The 12,179-nt window shown below is 37.4% G+C and overlaps 1 protein-coding gene and 1 pseudogene across 1 annotated transcript in view; both read left to right on the plus strand.

Annotated features, from left to right (window-relative positions):
• Rdx (radixin) overlaps nucleotides 1–12,179 on the plus strand; it is a 101,138-nt gene that overhangs the window by 14,772 nt on the left and 74,187 nt on the right. The window lies entirely within an intron of this gene.
• LOC101613944 lies at nucleotides 3,478–4,132 on the plus strand (annotated as a pseudogene).

Below are 12,179 nucleotides of genomic sequence, written 5' to 3' on the forward strand. Positions count from 1 at the left end.
ACCTCCAGATAATGCATTCAGCCCCAGGCAACAGAGCATCTAGCACAGCTGATTGAGCACCACCTCCACAGCACAACATGGAGGGATAGAGGTGGGTACACATCATTGGTGAGATTGGAGGCCACCCCAAAAGGTAATGAGGCCAACTGACAAAAAGCTACATAGGCCTACACTGGAAGTGCTAATCTCTCTTTGCGTGTCAGGACAGGTTATATATTACATGTCCAAGGGTTTGCTTTACCATTTTCAATTAAGCTGTATTTGGGGGTTGACTGTTGTTGCCTTTGATGCTTTCAGATTCATAGGGCCTTTGTCTTTTTCTTCTGTCATTATTGGGATCAGGGTCTGATACAGACTAGGCTGACCTGGAACCCAATTCAGAACAGAAATCTCAACCTCCCAGCAGACAGGATTAAGGGAATGACACATAAACATAGGGATTTTGGCTTGGGAAGGTTATTTTATCTGTTTGTTTCAATCCCCACACTTGCATCCTCTGTGCTGGTTTTTTATTGAATGTGTGTATTGCTCAGCTGTATTTTAGAATTTTAGCAGTAAATTGCTCCACCCAGCCCACTAGAATACTTGATAGCAGACATACTCAACACCTAGGATTACTTCTGTGGTTGGATTGGAGTACAAGAGATACTCTCGGTACCTTAACCTTCTACTCGGAAGATACATAAAGTTGGATTTCCAAGTCTAAGAGCACCATACATAATTAGAGAACCTAAGCATTAAATCAACTCAGGATGTAAAAATTGCTACATTATAAATCAAGACACAAAGAATCAAGACAATATAACCCCACCAGAAATTATAAATCCATCAGAAATGACCCCCAATGAGACTGTTTTAGACGAAATGTCTGACAAAGATTTAAAAAATGATTTTATGTATATTCAAAGAAATCAAAGTAGAAAACAAACAAAGGAATTAAAGAAGGAAACAAACTCCTGAAGGAATTCCAAGAGAATGCAGGAAACCAGCTTATATATATAAGGAGCTCATTACAGGATTTGAGTAAGGGAATAGAAATATTGAAGAAACACCAGGCTGAAATTTTAGCTCTGAAGAATGCAATCAGTCAAATAAAAAACTCTGTGGGAAGACTCACTAGTAGAATGGATGAAGGAGAGAACAGAATATCTAAACTAGAAGACCAGGTTGCAGATCTAATTAATACAGTACAAAAAAAAAGAAAGACAAGCTAATAGGAAGGTATGAATGGGAATTTCATGCTATCCAGGACACTATGAAATGATCAAACTAAGAATTCAGGGTATAGTAGAAGAAGAATTTCAATCCAGAGGCTTTTCAACAAAATCACAGAAGAAAATTTCCCCCCAAATTGGGAAGGAAATGCCAGTGCAGATACAAGAAACCTTGAGAACACCAAACAGACAAAACCTGGAAAAAACCTCTCCTCACCATGTTATAATTAAACTACTAAACACAAAAACCAAAGAAATATATATTGAAAGCAGTTAGAGACAAAAATCAAGTCACTTACAATGGTAAACCCAAGCCCATCAGAATAACAGCAGATTACTCAGCACAAACTTTAAAAGCCAGAAAGGCTTGGAGTGATGTATTCCAAGTTCAGAAAGATAGCAACTATCAACCAAGATTACTTTATGCCACAAAGCTATCCAAGTTGAAAGAGAAATAAGGACATTCTACAGCAAAAACTGGTTAAAGGGATTTATGACAACTAAGCCAGCTCTATAGAAAATACTTGAAGGGATCTTTCACCCTGAAGAGAAAGCAGAGTACACTTATGAGGAAATGAAAAAATCATACTCACATAACAGGTAAAACAAAGAGAGTAAAGGTCACTCAGGAAGCACTATAAAACAAGAAGAATAGGGAGAATAAACACATACCTTTCAATAATAACCCTTAATATCAATGGCCTCAATGCCCTAACCAAAAGACACAGGCTTGCCGATGAAAAGGCAGGATCCTTCTATTTGTTGCCTCCAGGAAACTCATCTCTCAATAAAAGATAAACACTGTTTTAGGGTGAAAGGATGGAAAAGAATATTTTAAGCAAATGGGCCTAGGAAAACAGGGCTTGCTGTCCTAATCTGACAGGATAGACTTCAACATTAGTGAGGAAAGATAAAGAAGGTTACTTTATACTGATCAAAAGAACTCTTCAACAGGAGAACATTACAATCCTTAATGTATATACACCTAACATGGGGGCTCCCAGTTTCATCAAACGAACACTATTAGACTTCATGTCACAGATAACATTGAACAGTTGTAGTGGATGACTTCAGTACCCCACTGTCATCAATTGACAGGTCATCATAGCAAAAAATAAACAGAAACATCTGTATTAAATGATGTCATGGAACAAATGGGCCTAACAGATATCTACAGAACTTTCCATTCAAATGCTGCAGAATATACATTTTTCTTACCAGTACATGGATCATTCTCCAAAATAGACCATATATGAGGACACAAAGCAAATACAAGAAAATTGATGTAATTCCTTGTGCCCTATCAGACCACAGTGGGATTAAACTACAAATCAGCATCAAGGAAAAGGTACAGAGCATACAGAAATTCATGGAGACTACATAGTATACTGTTGAATAATGAATGAGTCATTGAAGAAATTAATAAAGGAAGTCAGTAAATTCGTAGAATCAAATGATGATGAGAATACAACATACCAAAGACACAATGAAGGCAGTCCTAAGAGGAAAATTTTTAGCTCTAAGTACCTATATTAAGACATTAGAGAGTTCATAAGTAGTTTGATGCTTCACCTTAAGGCCTTGGAAACAGAAGAACAAGGCAAACCAAATATCAGTAGATTGGAAGAAATAATAAAGACTAGGGTAGAAATTAATGAAATAGAACCCCCCCCCCAAAAAAATCCACAGAATCAATGAAACAAGAGTTGGCTCTTTGAAAGGATAGACAAGATTGATAAACCCTTAGCAAATCTGACCAGAAGAAAAAGAGACTAAAATTAGAGTTGAAAAAGGTGGCATTACAACATATACCAAAGAAATTCAAACAATTATAAGGACATACTTTAAGAATATATATGCCTCTAAGTTTGAAAGTCTGAAAGAAATGGATGGTTTCTTTGATCCATATGAACTACCAAAATCAAGATAAGATAAACCATTTAAATAGACCTATAACAAGTACAGTTATAAAAAGCCTCCCAACTAAAGAAAGGCCAGGCCCAGATGGATTCACTGGTGAATTTTACCAGATCTTCATGGAAGAACTAACACCACTGCTTCTCAATTTTTCCTTAAATAGAAAAAGAAGGAATTTTGCCAAACTCCTTCTATGAAGCCAGCATCACCCTGATACCAAAACCAGGCAAAGACAGAAAAACAAAGATTACAGACCAATCTCTCTCATGAATATAGATGCAAAAATTCTGAACGAAATATTGGCAAACATAAGAATATATCAGAAAGAGAGGACCCTGGCCCCAAGATGGTGGTGCCCAGCGGAGCGGCCGAAGCAACCTCCGGTGAGGGAGACAGCGGGGCTTTGGGTGTTGCCTGGACGGTCGGCTGGAGGCGTTGGGAGTGGACCAAGCCCTGTACAGTGCCTACATCCTTAGTGTCCTGCAGGAGGAAGAAGAGGAAGAGAGGCTGGACGCTCTGCAGGGTATCCTCTCTGCTTTCCTGCAAGAAGATTCCCTCCTTGATATCTGCAAGGAAATTGTAGAACGATGGTCTGGAACGCAGAATGTTGTCATGAAAGTGAAAAAAGAAGATGAGGTGCAGGCCATTACTACCCTAATTGAGAAGCATGCTCAGGTTGTTGTGAAGCCCAGGATGGTGTCAGAAGAAGAGAAACAGAGAAAAGCTGTCCTAGAATGCTGATGTGACAGATGAAGAGGACGAGGCAGATGAAAAGGGTGACTCAGGTGCCTCGACAGTGAACAGTGGTTCTGACAAATCCCTATTCTGAAATACCAACATGGAAGATGTTCTCAATGCTTGGAAACTGGAGTGAGACTCACTTTGGGATGAGTCCCAGAGGAAGAAGGAGCAGGACAAGCTGCAGAGAGAAAGGGACAAACTAGCCAAGCAGTAGCACAAGGAACAGGAAAAGGACACAGAGAGGGGAAAGGAAACAATAACACTGGCCCACTCTTCTACCCATGGACTGATTCTGTGTACATGTGTTTAAGAGAAATGGGAGGCCATTACATTTCCCATGATCTCCCAAGGCATTGGTCCTTCTGTTTAAATTGTCAAAAGGAAAATCACAGTCACTTTGAACTACAAAACGTGCTATGTTTTGGTGGTGTGGGCAATCAACTATAGTTAGTGTCTTCACTAAAGATCTTAAATAGGGGCAACCTTTATTTTTTTTTTAATACTGAGGTTCTGTGTTCCTTCTGGCTTTTTATTTTTTAAAGGTGTCCCTCATTTTTGATTCAAAAAGCTAACATTTAACAGTTTTTATCCTGGAGGAAGCATGTCTATTCATTCCCTCTATGATTTAAAAAAAAAAAAAAGCAGAATTGCAAATTGCTTTGGAGGCAATATGTGCCCGTTAATCTGTTTTTGTTTTTTGAGATAGAATCTCACTCAATAGTCTAAGCTGGCCTTGAACTCATGACAGTACTCTTGCCTCAGGCTCCTCAGTGCTGAGATTACAGACATGAGCCACCATGCTTGGCTGTAGTAATAGTTTATGGCTGAAATGGCTGTTAAAGAGCCCTGCCTGGATCCACATTTTATGACATGACAGCAAATTAGGAAAGTGGGAAGGAATTGTCTGAGGGTGTTATGGATGTGGCAATATTTTTTTCAAAAAGTTTCAACCTGGGCTGGGTATGTAGTTAGTGGTAATGTGCTTCCTTGGCATGTACTAGCTGGATTTGATCCCCAATACTACACATACACAATAAAGTATGGGGTAAAAAGGTATCTTTTTAATAGCATAATAGCGTTACATATTTTTCCTCATGTAGACTGTGATTTTAAGAAGGATGTACTTATATTGACTGAAAAGATATTGTTAGCTAGATTCATTTTTTTATAATCATGAATTCCCTCTTGATTTTAATTCTAATTTTACCTAAAATTAGGCTGTAAAACCTAAATTCTGGTTTAGAGAAACTAGAAGAATTGTTTTGTAGAGAACACTGGAGAAAAATCTTGCTAAAACAAGTGTACATAGTAGGTGTTTAGCACATTTATGAAATGAACAGATGGAATCAAGTGATCAGAGACTCTTCATGTCTACTTCTGTCTAACAATGCTCACTTGTAAATCAGGTCCTGCCCTGCGTTGGGCAATAGCTGCCTGGAGAGAGCCGTTTCTCTGACAAGACAAAGTAGATATTTTATACCAGGGGCCAACAGACTACCACTCATAGACCAAGCTTAGCCTAGTGTTTTTATTGTATGGTACAAACTAAAAATGGTTTTTACTTTTTTAAGAGGTTATAAAAGAATACATGACAGAGACCATAAGTAGGTATAAAACCTAAAATTTTTACTGTATAGTCCTTTGGAGAAAGCTTGTTCACTTGTTTTCTATCATTATCTATGAGATTAACAAAAAGTTTTGCCTTTATGAAGAAAGTTAAAAAAAAGCTTGCTTAAGGAAAAGGAGATACATTTCTTCTTCATACAATCCTATAACCTTGGCATTGCAAAAATAACCACCTTTAAAAAAAATAAACTTTAAGTCACAAAAAAAAATAAAAGAATATATCAGAAATATTATTCACCCTGACAAAGTAGGCCTTATCCCAGGGATGCAGGGATGGTTCAACACACACAATTTGTTAAATAATAAACACTACACAAATGGGCTGAAGGACAAGAATCACATGATCATCTCAATAGATGAAGAAAAGGCATTTGACAAAATCCAGCACCCTTTCATGGTAAAAGTCCTACAAAAACTGGGGATAGATGGAGCATATCTCAACATAATAAAGGCTATTTATGACAAACTACAGCCAACATAATACTTAGTGGGGAAAAACATGAAACTTTTCCGCTAAATTCAGGAACAAGACAAGGGTGTCCACTGTCCCCACTTTTATTTAACATAGTACTGGAAGTCTTTAGCCATAGCAATAAGGCAAGGGATACTCATAAGAAATACAAATTTGAAAGGAAGAGATCAAGTTACCATTATTTGCAGATGATATGATTCTATACATAAAGGACTCTAAAGACTCTGCCAGCAAACTGATAGAGCTGATAAAAACTTTTAGCAACGTAGCATGACACAAAATAAACACATAGGAATCAGTAGTTTTCTTCTATACCAACAGCAAACATGCAGAGAATGAAATCAGGGAATCTCCCATTCACAAGTGCCTCTAAAAATAAAAAAAGTACCTTGGAATAAACTTAACCAAGGAAGTGAAGGATCTCTACAATGAGAACTTTTAAAACACTCAGCAAGAAATTGCAGAAGACAAGGAAATGGAAAAACAACCCATGTCCTTGGATTGGAAGAATCGATATTGTGAAGATGTCAGTCTTACCAAAATCAGTCTGCACATTTAATGCAATTCCCATGAAAATCCCAATGACCTTCTTCACAGAAATAAAAAACAATCCTAAAATTCATTTGGAAGCACAGAGAAACCTCAAACAGCCAAAACAATTTTGAGCACCAAAAATAAAGCTGGTGGTATCACCATACTGATTTAAAAATATATGCAACCCATGGTAACAAAAACATCATGGTACTAGCACAAGGACAGACACATAGATCAATAGATTAGAATAAATGTCCCAGATGTTATTCCAAGCAGCTACAGCCATCTGATTTTTGACAAAAAGGCAAAAAATATTTCATTGGAGAAAATATAGCCTCTTTAACAAGCGATGCTTGGAAAACTGGGTATCTATACATCGAAGGAAGAATAAAGTCCAAATGGATCAATGACCTGAAACTAAAACTGCTAGAGGAAAAATTAGGAGAAACCCTTGAACATATTGGCATAGGCAACCGAATATCCCCCAGTTTCTCAGGAAATCTAACCAGTAATCAACCACTGGGATCTCATGAAATTACAAAGCTTTTGTACAGTGAAGGACACTGACTAGAGCAAAGAGACAACCTACAGAATGGGAGGCTATCTTTTCTACTTATACATATGACAGAGGATTAATATCTAGAATATACAATGAACTTAAAAAAAAAAAACAAGAAATAAAACAACCCAATGGGTTATTGACTAAATAGAGAGTTCTCAAAAGAAGAAATATGGATGGCATATAAACATCTAAAAAAGTGTTCTACACCATTAGCCATCCAGGAAATGTAAATTAAAACTACTTTGAGATTCCATCTCACTCCTGTCAGAATGGCTATCATCAGGAAACAATTGACAATAAATGTTGGCAATGATATGGAAAAAAAGGGACCCCTTCTATACTGTTGATGGGAATGTAGTCTGGACCAGCCATTGTGGAAATCAGTGTGGAGGTTCTTCAGACTGCTAAAAATGGATTTACCATACGATCTAGCTATAGCACTCCTAGGCATATATCCTAATAATTCATCTCACTACCTTAGAGATACTTGCATAGCCATGTTTATTGCTGCACTATTCACAATACCTAGGAAATGGAACCAGTCTAGATGTCCCTCCACAGATGAATGGATAATAAAGATGTGGTACATTTACACAGTGGAGTTTTAGTCAGTGTTCAAGAAAAATTTGCAGAGAAATGGATGGATCTGGAAAGAATTATACTAAGGGAGGTAACTCAGGCCCAGAAAGCCAACATCACATGTTCTCTCTCATGTGGATCCTAGCTACAAATGTGTAGATTTGTGTGTGAGCTGGAACCAAATATCTGTAGCAGAGTCTAGTGAGCTAGTAAAAAGCTGTAAGAGAGGGAGGAGAGGGAAGGACTTAAGGGGATGGTATTGTACATATGTAAGTAGAAGAACAGATTACAGGGAATGGAATGGCCCAAGTGAGACCAGGGGAAGAGATTGTGTAAAAGACGGGTGGGGAAGAGGTTCAATCAAAATTCAAGATATTCTGAATAAGATATATGAAAGCCAACTTTTTTTGGATAATGGCACATCTCAAAGCCATAGATTGTTACTTGCAAACTTTCAGTGCCAAGGGTGGGATACCTTCCAGTGAGTTGTTGGCTGGGGATGTCCTTGTCTCTAAAACATTACAGGCCATTGCTAAGGCCCCCAGTTTCCCATGAGAAATACATGATATGACCCCATTGCTGAAGACTTCACATGCCTAGGCAGCAAGGTGCCTGAGAAATCAAGCTGGGGCTGAGCTGAAAACCTCTTCCCTACAGACGAGCCAACTGAAAGCTCAAAAAAGCTGCACTGCATGCAGCCTTATGGGAGACAGAAGTCATCAGTGGTGAAAAGAGTGGACACTGGAAGCCTCAAGTTTGGTCATTCAGGCCAAATGAGTAAAAATGTGCAGTAGTGGCCTGTCAGCTCTAGGGAAACCAACTGTCTCTAATTGGACTGGAGGCCCACTCTATGGGAAATAATACATGCCTAGTACTGAAAACCTAATCAAAAGCCTATGTCAGGGGAGGTCATGAGCCTGAGGGGTGTAAAATCTACTCACTCTTGTCTTGGTAAATACATGTATTATGCCCACCAAACTGCCCAGTAAGCAGTACACTTAATGTTCATATATCAATGCTTCTCTCACTTTTGGTTAGAGAAACTTCTCTTTTCAGATGGCAGTGACTACTAGGATGACCCAAAAGGCAGCGTAGTGCTGAGAAAAAGTGATGGAGGAGTGCTTAGCACTAAAACATCTCACACCCTCCAAGGCTCAGGGTCCATTGTGGAAGAGGTGGTGGAAAGAATGTAAGAGCCAAAGGAAGGATACATTGCAACTGTCCAGATTGAAATTGGCCTCGATATCCAAAACCTCACAGTGCCTAGCAATACCTTCACAAGACCCTCGTAATAGGAGGAAAAAATGATGCCATCAAAATAAAAGACTAGTGGAAAGAGGGAAGGGATATGATGGAGAATGGAGTTGTGAAAGGGAAATTAGGAGAGGGGAAGGAATTAAGATTTATTGTCTGTGAGTATAGAAGATGTCAATAATATTATACATTAAAAAAGAGAAAAAGAAGATAATGGGTTTGAGTGATGGATTAGACACCTGTCTGTGAAGCCTAAGGACTCAGTTTTGATTTCCCAGTACCCATATAAGCCAGATACACAAGGTGGTACATGTGTCTTGAGTTCCTTTGCAGTGTCTGGAGGCCCTAGCGTACCCAATCTCTGTCTCAAATAATAAATAAAATATTTTTTTAAAAAAAGAAGTTGATCATATACATATTTGTGAAGGCTTTTTGTTAGACCTTAACTTTCATAATTCTTATCAAGTGGGCTTATGGATTTTGAAAGCTCAGTTAGCTTGTGTAATATCCTAATTTTTAAGTTGCCTTATGTAATTTTTTCTGTTAGTACAGCTCTGTTATTAAGGCTAAAACTTTAACATGGGTTATTTTGCTTGGAAATTTCTGTTTAGTATAACTTGAATCCTGTACTATATAATTTATGTGTGTGTACTTCCTAATGTATAGTTTTTACTGGGGCAAAAATGTGAGTTTAGCCAGGTGTGGTGGTGCACGCCATTAATCCCAGCCCTTGGGAGGCAGAGGTAGGAGGATCGCGTGAGTTTGAGGCCACCCTGATACTACATAGTGAATTCCAGGTCAGCCTGTACTAGACTGAAGCCCTACCTCAAAAAACTAATAAAACATCAAAAAAAGAGAGGTGAATTTATGGTATTGTACTCTGTGAATTAAAACTGCTAATGTAACTTGAAGACCTGTTATAATTCAAAGAGTGATCAAGAGTGTATTTGTTATAAAACTTTTCTATTAAATGTCAAGGAAGCAAACTTCCTAAATCCATATTTTATAGAACAAATTTTAGATATAAAAGTATGCTGGTAAATGCTATAAATCAGCATTTATTTTAACATTATTTGCACAGAGAGAAGAGAAAACTAGAATGCATGCATCATTTTGTGTATTTGGCTTTATGTGAATACTGGGGATTGAACTAGGGCTGTCATACTTTGCCTGCAAGTGCTTTAAAAACCACTGAACCATCTAACTAGAAATTAACATGTTTTCTTTTCCTTTTTTTTTTTTTTTTCTTCTTTGTGGTAAGGTCTCATTCTAGCCCAGGTTGACCTAGAGGCTCATTCTGTACTCCGAGGCTGGCCACAAACTCTTGGTAATCCTACTATATCAGCCTTCCAAGTACTGGATCTAAAGGTGTATGCCACCACATTCAGGTTATAAAAAATATTTTGAATCGTCTCATGGCACAGTAATGAAATTGCTTTGTATTTTGTTACCCTATACTCATTTAGCTTATCTTAACGTATACATTAGAAAAGAAAAATGATTGGAAAACATTTAGATGAATTTTTAAGTTTTTAGGAATAGAAAATGACCTAAAATAGGACCAAAATAACAGAAGAAAGTACTGAGGAAAACTTAACAGAAATTAACAAAAGCAAACAATAAAGTTTGTCAATAAAATTGAATGGTGATTTTAGACTAACAATCTGGGCAGATTTCTGGCAAGACTAGTAAAGAAAAAATGAAAAAATTAATGTTAAGATTGAAGAGAGTCATAACTTCACACCTAATAAATACAGAAAACATGAGTAAACACTATGATTGGGTTTCTGGAAACATGTAAGTCACTCAGCCTTAAATTTACCAGTTTATATTTGCACCATTTCATATTTGAGACAATCCTTTAGGCATTAAGTAGGTTAAGTAGGCTGAGTTAGCCACACAAAACTGGAGGTAACAGGGATTCCTAGAAATAAAGTATGTGAAAACAAGTCAATTTTGAAGGTTTTTTTTTTTCCTTTCCTCCTTATTGCCTATCCTGTGCTGGTCTCAGACTTAACCATGTAGCCCAGGTTAGCCTGGAATTCTCAATTGTTCCTTCTAGTGCTGGGATTACAAGTGTCTTCTATCATCTTTTATAAGCTATTTTAATCAAGACCTGATTTCTTGATATGGTGTGAACGAAGGGGAAAATATTTAGGATGAAAAATAGATATAGTAAAAGTGGTCTGTCATAATACATCATAAAAACACAGGAGGGGGCTAGGAGGGTATGGTGGTGCATGCCTTTAGTCCTAGCACTTGTAAAGCAGAGGTAGGAGGATGGCTGAGTTCAAGACCAGCCTGGGCCTACAGAATGTGTTTCAGGTCAGCCTGGGCTAGAATGAGACCCTACCTCAAAAAATTAAAAAATAAAATACAGGAAGATAAAAGGGCTAGGAATAAGTTAAATGAGAAGGGGTTTATTCTCCATCTGGAGGTCATTGTCTAGTAACTCAGATTTAAAAATAAAAAAAAGGGGCTGGAGAGATAACTCAGTAGTTAAGGACACTTGGCTTGGAAAGCCCAATGACCTGTGTTTGAATCCCCAGTACCCATTTAAAGTCTGATGCACACAGTCTTTCATGTGTCTAGAGTTCGTCCTTGCCCACTCATTCAGTCTGTTTTTTAATATCTCTCTCTCTCTCTCTCTCTCTCTCTCTCTCTCTCTCTCTTTTCAAATAATAAAAATATTTTTTTAAAAAAGCAAACTCCATAACTGGAGGAATTTCTTTCTATAAAGAGGTATCTTAAGGTCAAGTGTGGTGTAGTCCTTTAATACTAGCACTTGGAAGACTAAGGAGGATCACTGAGTTTAAGGCTAGCCTGAGACTACAGAGTGAGTTCCAGGTCAACCTGTACTAGAGTGAGACCCTACATTGAAAGAAACAATTAAATTAAGAGGTGTACTAGCATGTTCTTGACTAAAATTTAAAGAAATGGCCTTATATTAGTGTATATATAAATTTAGCAGATCCTACAAGTTTCTTGGTAGAGATACTATCTAGATAAGCTTATTCTCAATTTATCTCCTGTAGTACTTCTCATACTAAGTTTTTAAATTAGAATAATATTTTTTAGCTGGACAATTAGTAATGATGAAGGATTTTTGAGATATATAGTATGTATGTATGTATGTATGTATGTGCTTTTTGATGGATTTGTTAGGAGGCCAAACCCAGTATTGTTAGATATAAGAACATTTACCCTAAGACAATAGGAAGGTTCTCCTTTATTAAGCTTTGTTAAGTTAATGGCTGAAGATATAATTTAACTTTGGTCT

The sequence above is a fragment of the Jaculus jaculus genome, chromosome 3 (assembly GCF_020740685.1).
Source record: "Jaculus jaculus isolate mJacJac1 chromosome 3, mJacJac1.mat.Y.cur, whole genome shotgun sequence".
NCBI lineage: Eukaryota > Metazoa > Chordata > Mammalia > Rodentia > Dipodidae > Jaculus > Jaculus jaculus.